General features: G+C 38.9%; 1 non-coding gene across 1 annotated transcript; it reads left to right on the top strand.

Moving 5' to 3' along the window:
* Window positions 1-10,199: 10,199 nt before the first annotated feature.
* On the top strand, window positions 10,200-10,306 carry LOC133037549 (small nucleolar RNA R71). Its single transcript, XR_009687637.1, has one exon. It is a non-coding gene; the product is annotated as a small nucleolar RNA R71 (small nucleolar RNA).
* The last annotated feature ends 599 nt before the right edge of the window (window positions 10,307-10,905 follow it).

Genomic DNA, 10,905 nt, shown 5'->3' with positions numbered 1-10,905 from the left:
AAAAGTAACATTTAGTCCATTCAAAAAAGTCACAAAAAAATTATGTTGTGACTAAAAAGTTGTCACTAAAATTAATATTTTTTTGTAGCAAGATTACGCCAAATCGTTTTTATTAATTTTTTAATATTTAAATAATATATTTATAATTAAATTTTTTGTATACATATTATTTGTATACTATAATAATAAAAAAAAATATATAGTTTTAACGTACGTAAGTTTTAGTCTTGTAATTGAAATAGAAAAAAAAAATTGTGTTAGAATTTTATTATTTCTGTATTAATTTAATATTAAATTTAACATTTACTAATAAATAATCCTAAAACTAAAACCATCATCTTTATAGAGATATATAGTGTATATGTATATGATGATATCGTATAAACTAACTATAATATTAATATTCTTCCTCTGGAGTGGCTTTATTTATTTGAAAATATTGACACGTAGAAGATGACCAAGTCATCATAATATTGGTCCCACGTCATCACATTCGTTTCTGCACCACGACTATATATATACTAGATAAAAGTTACGTGGCGAGCCACGTAAATATTAGTTTTATTTAAGTTTTAGTGATTTTTTTAAAAAAATTCAGTAACTAATTGTAAATTATTTTTTACTATTTGTTTTATAAAAATAGACTTGTTAAGAATATCATAATTGTATATATAAACTTATAATGTACACATTGTTATTAATAATACTAAAAAATTAGTAATATTAGAAGTACTTATGAGAATGGTATGGGTCCTTGGAAACAGTTGTAGTAAAGAATGGTATGGTTCACTACTACAAAAACACCCTTTAGAGGCGGTTTTTAAGCCATTTCAGCGTCGGTTTTCGTGAAATTCGCTACCGACGCTGATCAGGGCGACGCTAAATGGTTTATATGAACCGACGCCATATATACCCCTATGGCGTCGATTATTAGCTAGGAACCGACGCCATAGGGGTATATATGGCGTCGGTTCCTAGCCAATAACCGACGCCATATGTGGCGTAGAAACCGACGCCAAAATGTTGCTATAATTTTAAACACTACGCAAGTATACGCAATCAAGTAGTAAATCTCACACAGGTGAGGTCGATCCCACAGGGAATTGGATTAAGTACCACTAAATTATACTTATGATTCTATTCGGTAAATCAAAAGCAATTACGGTTTAAAAACAGTAAAATTTGAAAGAAATTCAGAAAACTTAATAACACAGTTTAAAGTTTAGCAAGATGAGACAATAGGGAGGAGAATCCTGTTGTTGTTTACCCAAATTGTTAATGATTAATTACTATCCTATTCTTGGAGTGAATGACAGATTATGAAATAACCTAGCTCCTTTCAGATCTTCTAGATTCTAAATCACATGTTATCTAATTAATTCCTTAATTAAACTAACATGAAATCAGCATTAAGTAATAATCTACTCGTCACATAAGTCATGTAAATACTTTCGTTTCACATAGAACATCGATTATCTTAATTTTAGCATTCTCAATTCTCACTTTTCAGATTTTGAATTGAGATCATAGAACATGCACAAGGTGATCAATCTTAAACATGAAATTAAACACAAATTAAGATAATTTCACACACAAGAATTGAGGAATGGTAATTAAACATTAACTAGGCAAAACATTAAACAACAATCATCATCCTCCCTAAATGGGAAATTTAGTTCAGAAACAAATCCATAACCATTCCTATAGCAATATTCAACATAAATAAATTAAAGAGGAATAAAGAAAAGAACTGTTTGAGGATGAATTCTGGATCTTCACTTGAATCTCTACGCTCTTCCTGCCGCTCTCAGCTGTGTTTTAGGGTTCCAAATCGCTCTCCCTGACTTCCAATCGCAGTTTTCTATTTATACTTGAAATTTAGGGTTCGATGGACGAAAATACCCCCGGTCCGTACGGGATCTCGCCGCGGCCATGCTTCCTCTCGCCGCGGCGAGAATGTGCCAAATTTAGGCACTTTCTGTAAGTTGAATCTCGCCGCGGCGAGCCTCTTCATCGCCGCGGCCAGATATGCAAAAACTCAGAAATTTAGTTTTTCTTCGGCTCATCACGTCTTTCAATGAATTTCTGCACCCGAAACCTCTTTTACTCCAAAGAACCTGAAAACATAGAAAACAAGCGTAATTCCGTCCCAACACAGCTAAAGATGCACATAAATTGGATCCGAAACATAGGCTAAAAATAGCCTAACAAACTCCCCCAAACTGACTCTTTACTCGTCCCCGAGTAAACTAAGACTAAACTAAAAAAAAAACTGACAATGATAGCTGAACTTTCCAACAATTTAATTGTTACCACCACCTGCACAACTTCAATCCATCAATAACCAGAATTTCAACTTGCCAACTCTAAGAACTAAGTTGAATGTGCAATTTACAAGTAAGTAATTCATACAAACATAAAGCACCGCAATTCCCATCAATATCACAACTGTTCTAACTTTCCAACTTCCCACTAACACATGATCAATAAGTTTGAATGACATACTCCTCTCCACTAATGTTGACAAATTTCTATTCGGAATCAATAGGTCTTTTTCGGTTAAAATCACATGGCTTAGGTACATGGGTAGGTAAAAAGTCATTTAGGCTATACTATACCATAAGCACAATTAACCAAGCAAGCCTAGACATTTATTTTGATTACTTTCCATATATCCCAAAAACAGAAATAAGAGATTACAATTTTTTTCCTTATGTGTGTGCCTCATAATTTTCTTACTTTTGTTTTCTTTTTTTTTTCATAGGCACAACACACCATATTCTTATTATTTTTTTTTTTCAATCTCTCATTCCTACACTTTATATTTTTTTTTTTTTCACTTACAGCACTTATTTCCCCCCAAACTTGCTTCAAGGCTCATGGCATAATAAAATATGTTCAGGGTGAAAAGAGTTTAGAATAACGAATTCAGCTCCGTGAAGTGGTAAAAAATTTTTTTTCAAACAGGCTAAGGCTCAACTTTGGGTATACTATGGTAAAAATTTCTAGGTAGGCTTGAAAGGCTCAATCGTTCCAAAGAAAACTTGCCTAAATCACTTTCCAAACAAAAATCATCAAGGATTTCGCTTCAAGAGAGTATGTCAAACAAATTCTATTCCATGTTCAATCAATCATTCCACAATCCAAATAGAACAGAGGTGATATGTGAGAATAGCAAATGTTTTAAACCTACATGAATCACTTCCTAGCACACATCCAGTTTAATTCAAACAGTTGCAAGTCAAGCACACAGTTATGTTTCAATCCATTGCACAAGTGAATAACAACAATTCAATCCATTTTTCAATTTAGCTATCACGCAAGACTAAAAAAAACTAAAACAAACTAAACTAAAACAAATAAACGTGAAAAAAATAAATTAAGTTTCCCCCCCCCCAAACTTAAATGCACATTGTCCCCAATGTGTGAAAATAAACCAGGGTGAGAGAAACTTACCTGAGCCCCTTAAAAGGGGTTTGGTGGCGGTGGCTGGTCATAAGGGTTGAAACGGGGTGGCATGGGAAAATAGTTTGGATCATCCACACCGATATTCATCCTCGTGACAAGTGTGTTCAATTGAGCCACCTGCTGCTCATCGAAGATACTCCTCTGGGCCATGTAATTTTGCATATGCATGTTCTGCTGAATTAGATAATTCAGCTGATTGTGAGTGTATTGCATGGCAGGGTCCAGAGGCCCGACAAGACGTGGTGGTTCGATGTCCTCATGTTCCTCTTCTTCTCTTGCCGGAGGACCTCCTTGAACTGGCGGTTGACCATGAGGATGGGGAGGTTTGAAGCGAAGAACAGTCGCCAAGTTAATAGGGCGCTGGGGCGGTACCTTTGTATCATATGAGTACTGTGGTACTCCATGTTTCTCACAGAGGTCAGTGATTATTCCAGCCAACCCCAGTCCTCCACCGGAAGATCCCTCAACCATAATGTCAAAGGTCGTTCGAACAATATCCCCCACATTCAGATTATACCCTTTCATAATACCGTAAACCCATTTAAGTCTATCCATTTGAGCATCAGAAAAATGCTTGTTGGGGAGCATCCTTGCACTAACAAAGTAAAGCCAAGCCTTGGCCACTGGGTTGAGTTCACATCGGTACAATTGGTATGGTACTCCACTAAGCTCATGGAACCTAAGGCCAGGATACCATAAAGTCTCAGCCATATCCACATAATTCGTACTTCTCTCATAGAATTGTTGTTTCAATTGTTGTTCTTCATAAGTGAAAGTTTGGAGATCATAAAGGGCATGAATAGCGTCTGCGGTAGCAGGCACTCTAACCCCCCTAACTCTAACTTTGCCCTCTTCTCTTTCAGGCCAGTTGGCTAAAAATTCCAAAGCTAGAGTTTGATTACCACGCTCAGTGACATCTACGAACTTAGTCCACTGCCTCTGTAGGATTTGATCCCTAATAGATGCAAAAGCAGGGGGAATGTTGGCAGTTTGGCTTAGGTTGACTATGTCTATCCCTCTATCTTCAATGAACGCCCTATCTTTCAATTTTAAAAACCTCTCTTGAGCCTCCATGTTGGCAAACCTAACTCTATCAAGGTTAGGGCGTCCCCTAGATGGGTTGGATGATGAAGCTCCCTCTTCATTAACCCTTGACCTCTTTGGACCCATAGCACCCAAAATTTTTTTTTTTTTTTAACTTTCAAGATTTTTCAAAATTTTGACAGCACTTCCCCTTAAAAATTGACTTCCCGGGATTAAAATCCCTTTCAATTTAACCCAATTCTATTCACACAATCAATTTCAACAATGTATATAGCAAAAATCCCAAATATCCACCAAATAATTCAAAACTATCCAACAAATTCACAAATTTTTTCAATAAAAATTGAAATGGAAGTCTTAGAATCAATACCTCAATGACAATGTTCCTTTACTCATCCTCCATTGTTGACATCTTGAAGCTTTTGAGAAAGAAAAGGATGAATAAGGTTTTTTTATAATTTTGGGTGAGGTTTGAGGGATTTGGGGTTGATTTTGAGTGGGAAATAGTGTTTAATGAGAGAAATAAGGGTTTAAGATGATTGTTGATGAAAGTTTATGGTTAGATTTGATGAAAAGGAGTTTTGAATGGGATTAGATGAAGAAAAAATGGTGAGGAATGGTGTTTTCGGCGTGGAGAAGTTAGGGTTTGAGTGTGGGGTTTGATTTGAAATGTTAGGGAATTGGGGTTTAAAAAGGGGAAACTGACAATCTCGCCGCGGCGACCTATACCCTCGCCGCGGCGAGAATCCGTGAAAATCTGCTTGTTTCTGTAAGTTCAACCTCGCCGCGGCGGTATGTCCCCTCGCCGCGGCGAGAAATCTCGAAAATAGGCCGCTTTCTGTAAAACAATTCTGGCCGCGGCCAGACATCCCATGGCCGCGGCCACTGACCACAAAATTTTTTTTTTTTTTTTTTTCAATAACGAAACAGAATGAACATCAAGAAAAATAACAGTAAACTTAAAAAGAGAGTTCAACTAAATCAAAAGAAAACTTGGGTTGCCTCCCAATTAGCGCTAACTTTATCGTCGCTCAGCTAGACGTTGATCGAGATCTTCAAAGTGGCGCCAGAATCATGGCGGACTTGGTTTGATCAAATTGACCTCCCAAGTAGAGCTTTAATCGCTGTCCATTCACTTTGAAAGTATTAGGACTTTCACCTTTTAGTTCCACTGCTCCGTAGGGAAACACTTTGATCACCGTAAATGGCCCTGACCACCTTGATTTTAATTTACCAGGAAACAACTTTAGTCTTGAGTTAAAGAGTAGAACTTGTTGACCAGGTTGAAACTCCTTTCTGACTAGATTTCTGTCATGCCATCTCTTAGTTCTTTCCTTGTAAATCTTGGCGTTTTCATAAGCTTCATTTCGAAATTCTTCCAACTCATCCAATCGTAGTAGTCTTTTACGCCGGCGCCTTTTAAATCCATGTTCAAAGTTTTCATTGCCCAATACGCCTTGTGTTCTAGCTCCACCGGTAGATGACAAGTCTTTCCAAACACCAACCGATATGGTGACATCCCGATTGGTGTCTTGAACGCTGTTCTATAAGCCCACAATGCGTCATCCAACTTTCTTGACCAATCTTTCCTTGATCTCTGCACCGTTTTCTCCAGAATCATCTTTATTTCCCGGTTAGAAATTTCAGCTTGGCCATTACTTTGCGGATGATAAGGTAGAGCTGTTCTATGACGAACACCATATCTCGAAAGGAGTGCTTCGAATTGTTTGTTGCAAAAGTGACTCCCTTCATCGCTTATGATTGCTCGGGGAGTTCCAAACCGAGTGAATATGTTCTTTTGAAGGAACCGAAGGACCTGTTTTACCATCATTAGCCGGTGTGGCTGCGGCTTCCACCCATTTTGACACATAATCCACAAACTAATAGGATGTATAGATTGCTAAACGATGAAGGAAAAGGACCCATAAAGTCTATCCCCCATACATCAAACAACTCTACTTCCAAGATTCCTGTCAAAGGCATTTCGTTTCTCCTTGAGATGTTTCCTGTACGCTGACAACGATCACATGCCTTTACAAAAGTACTAGCATCTTTGAAAAGTGTTGGCCAAAAGAATCCACTTTGCAACACCTTGGCAGCTGTTCTTGTTCCACTGAAGTGTCCCCCACATGGTAAAGCATGACAGTGATTAAGAATAGAGTACATCTCCTCTTCAGGCACACACCTTCTTATTATCCGATCCGCACAAAGGCTTGTAGAGGATTGGCTCTTCCCAATAATAATGTTTCACCTCAGAAAAGAACTTCTTTAGTTGTTGTCGAGATAGCTCAGGAGGAGTGATATTGGCAGCCAAGAAGTTAACATAATCAGCATACCATGGTACCATCAGACTTTCCCTCACACTAAAGAGTTGTTCATCGGGAAATTGTTCATTTATTTGTACCTCTTTTGTATTCTGACTTTCTTCTAGTTCTAGTCTTGACAAGTGATCTGCCACCAAGTTCTCAGTACCCTTCTTGTCTTTTATGTCTAGATCAAATTCTTGCAAAAGAAGAACCCATCGAATCAGTCGTGGTTTGGCATCCTTCTTAGTCATCAAGTATTTGATTGTTGAATGATCTGTATACACTATCACTTTATTACCAATTAAATAGGGTCGAAATTTGTCACATGCAAACACTATGGCCAGCATCTCTTTTTCTGTAGTAGCGTAGTTTAGTTGGGCATCATTCAAGGTTTTGCTTGCATAATAAATGGTTCTGAATACCTTGTCAACCCGTTGTCCCAAGACTGCTCCAATAGCATAATCACTGGCATCGCACATGATTTCAAAAGGTAATTCCCGCTTGGTGTAGTCACAATCTAAGTGGCTGAGATTAACTTCTCCTTGAGAATTTGGAATGCTTCAAGACAATCTTTCCCAAATTCAAAAGGTACTCCACTAGCAAGAAGATTGGATAACGGTTTGGCCACTTTGGAGAAATCTTTGATAAATCTTCTATAAAACCCGGCATGACCCAAAAAGCTTCGAACTCCCTTCACTGAAATTGGAGGAGGCAAGTTCTCAATTGTAGATACTTTGGCTCTGTCAACCTCAATACCTTCTTTTGAGATTTTATGTCCCAGCACTATTCCTTCTGTAACCATGAAATGGCACTTTTCCCAGTTTAGCACCAAATTAGAATCTTCACATCTTGCTAAAACCAACTCCAAGTTACTCAGACATTGGTCAAACGATGAGCCAAACACTGAAAAATCATCCATGAACACCTCGATGCACTTTTCTATTAAATCAGAAAATATAGCCATCATACACCTCTGAAATGTTGCTGGAGCATTACATAGCCCAAATGGCATTCGTCGAAAAGCAAAAGTACCATATGGACATGTGAATGTTGTTTTCTCTTGATCCTCCCAAGGTATATAGCTATTTGGTGATACCCCGAGTATCCATCAAGGAAACAATAGTACTCTTGTCCCGCCAACTTGTCTAACATCCGATCAATGAATGGGAGTGGAAAGTGATCTTTTCTTGTGGCCTTGTTGAGTTTTCGGTAGTCAATGCAAATTCTCCATCCCGTGACAGTTCTAGTTGGGATGAGTTCATTCTTCTCATTCTTCACCACCGTCATCCCTCCTTTCTTTGGAACAACTTGAACTGGGCTCACCCATTTACTGTCTGAAATAGGATACGCTACCCCTGCATCTAACCACTTCAAGACTTCTTTTCTGACAACCTCCTTCATTGGTGGATTTAATCTACGTTGTGCATCAATGGTTGGTTTCACTCCTTCCTCCATTAAGATTCTATGCATCACAGTTGAAGGGCTGATCCCTTTAATATCTGCTAAAGTCCATCCAATGGCTTTTGAATGCTTCCTTAGAACCCGTAATAGCTTATCTGTCTCTACAGAAGATAGGGAAGAAGCCACAATAACAGGAAGTGTCTTATTTTTACCCAAATATTCATACCTGAGATGCTCGGTAGGACTTTTAACTCTAGTTGAGGAGGCTTTTCAGTAGATGGGGTAGGCTTTGTTGGTATGACTCCTAACTCTTCATAATACTTTCTATTCAGCGGTCCATAAGAATCGAGCCACATAGCATATTCATAAGCTTCCTTACCATCTTGTTCTACCACCTCTTCTTGTACCAAAGTCGATTAAGAGGATCTTCAAAGATGTGTCTTTGTCTCCACCAACCGGTCCACCACATCAATTGCAAAACAATTGTCACTAGGCGTAGGATAGGTCATTGCTTTGAGTACATTAAATACAACTTCATCTCCTTGTACCCTTAGCTTTAACTCTCCTTTCTGAACATCAATTAGTGCTTTCCCTGTTGCCAAGAAAGGTCTCCCCAGAATGATAGGAACATTACTGTCTTCTTCCATATCCAGAACAATGAAATCAGCTGGGAAGATGAACTTGTCCACCTTTACTAACACATCCTCAATGACTCCTCTAGGGTGAGCTAGCGATCGATCTGCCAATTGAAGAGTTACAGTAGTTGGCTTTGCTTCACCTAGCTGCAATCTTTTGAACACTGACAAGGGCATTAAGTTAATACTGGCTCCCAAATCACATAGTGCATTTATCCCTTCAATTTTACCAATAGTACAAGGAATAGTGAAGCTCCCTGGATCTCTGAGTTTTGGAGGGAGTTTCTTCTGTAGAATAGCGCTACACTCTTCAGTTAGAGCCACTGTCTCATAGTCTTCCATCTTCCTCTTCTTTGACAAAATTTCCTTCATAAACTTCACATAACTTGGCATCTGCTCTAGAGCTTCAGCAAAAGGAATGTTAATGTGAAGTCTTTTGAAGACTTCTAGGAACTTAGTGAACTGCTTGTCTAAGCTTGACTTTCTCAGCCTTTGAGGATAGGGTATCTTTACATGATGATCAATACTAATCGGTGGAGACTGTTGTGGTGGTGCTGGGCTATCAGTAGCCTTTTCTGCTGTCGGTGTGGGTGTCGGCACTGGTTGAGCATTTATTTCTACATCTACCTCAACTGGTTGTGGTAACTCAGGCTCATCATACTTCTTACCGCTCCTCAGGGTAATTGCCTTGCAGTTTTCTTTAGGATTAACTTCAGTGGTGCTAGGCAAATTTCCTTGAGGGCGGGTTGCTACCTGAGTTGCTAGCTGGCCCATCTGAGTCTGCAGGTCTTTAATTGAAGATCTAGTTTCAGTCATGAATTGGAGCAGTAAATCTGTCTGCAAACTAGAACTTCCACCAGAGGATTGCTGATTAAACTGTTGGTTCTGATTTCTTTGTTGGTAGAACCCACTATTTCTTCGGTTATTATTCTGGTTGAACCCATAATTGTTGTTGTTGTTGTTCTGTGAAAAATTCCCCATGGCCTTAGCTTCATCCATTGGCAAATCATCCACATCTGCTTGGCACTCCGAAAAGTGATGACTTCCTCCACATAACTCACAAACAATTTGGGCTTGCTTAGCTTGCCCTGCAATAATTTTAGTCAATGCCTCAACCTGAGCTGTTAACTTTGTGATGGCATCGACTTCTAACACACCAGCTACCTTCTTGGATTGACTCCTTTCAGTTGGCCACTGCTGGTTGTTTAGAGCCATCTCCTCTAATAGATCATATGCCTCATTAGCACTCTTTCTCATAAAAGCTCCGCCCGCTGCTGCATCTATTAGAGTTCTAGTATTACCAACCAACCCGTTGTAGAAGTTGTGAACCAGCATCCACTTCTCTATACCATGATGGGGACACCTCCTGATCAGATCTTTAAACCTCTCCCAAGCCTCATAGAGAGATTCATTATCTTGTTGGCAGAAATTGTTGATTTCTCCTCTTAGCTTTGCGTACTTAGCCGGAGGAAAGAACTTTGACAAGAATTTTGTTGCCGCATCATTCCATGTAGCAATAGAATTCCTATGTGGCAAAGAATTCAACCAACTCTTGGCTCGTTCTCGAGCGAGAATGGAAACAACCTCAATCTAATGGCATCGTCGCTAACTCCATTAACTTTAAAAGTTTCACAAAGTTCCATGAAGTTAGAGAGATGCAAATTAGGATCTTCAGAAGGGAGACCACCAAACTGAACTGAAGACTGCACCATTTGAAGGATGGCAGGTTTGATCTCGAAATTGTTTGCATCCACTGCCGGTGGCCTAATACATGACTGCACTCCCGTCAGAGTAGGGAGAATGTAATCTCTCAAGCTACGGCCATTAGCTTGATCTTCCACAGCGCCACCATTATTACCATTATTACGCCCATTGTTCCCAACATTATTGTTCACATTGGCAGCCATGATTTCTGATGTTTCAGCAGTTGCTGAAACTCTTTCTTGCCTCTTGTTCTTTCGATTCTTCCTGCAGGTTTTCTCAATTTCGTGATCAACCGGTAATATGACTGATTGTCCTTGACGGCGCATGCACTTAGGATTCCTGAAATA

This window comes from Cannabis sativa, chromosome 4 (assembly GCF_029168945.1).
Source record: "Cannabis sativa cultivar Pink pepper isolate KNU-18-1 chromosome 4, ASM2916894v1, whole genome shotgun sequence".
NCBI classification, from domain to species: Eukaryota; Viridiplantae; Streptophyta; class Magnoliopsida; order Rosales; family Cannabaceae; genus Cannabis; species Cannabis sativa.
The sequence above is the reverse complement of the archived record's forward strand: the minus strand, read 5'-3'. Positions and strand labels throughout refer to the sequence as shown.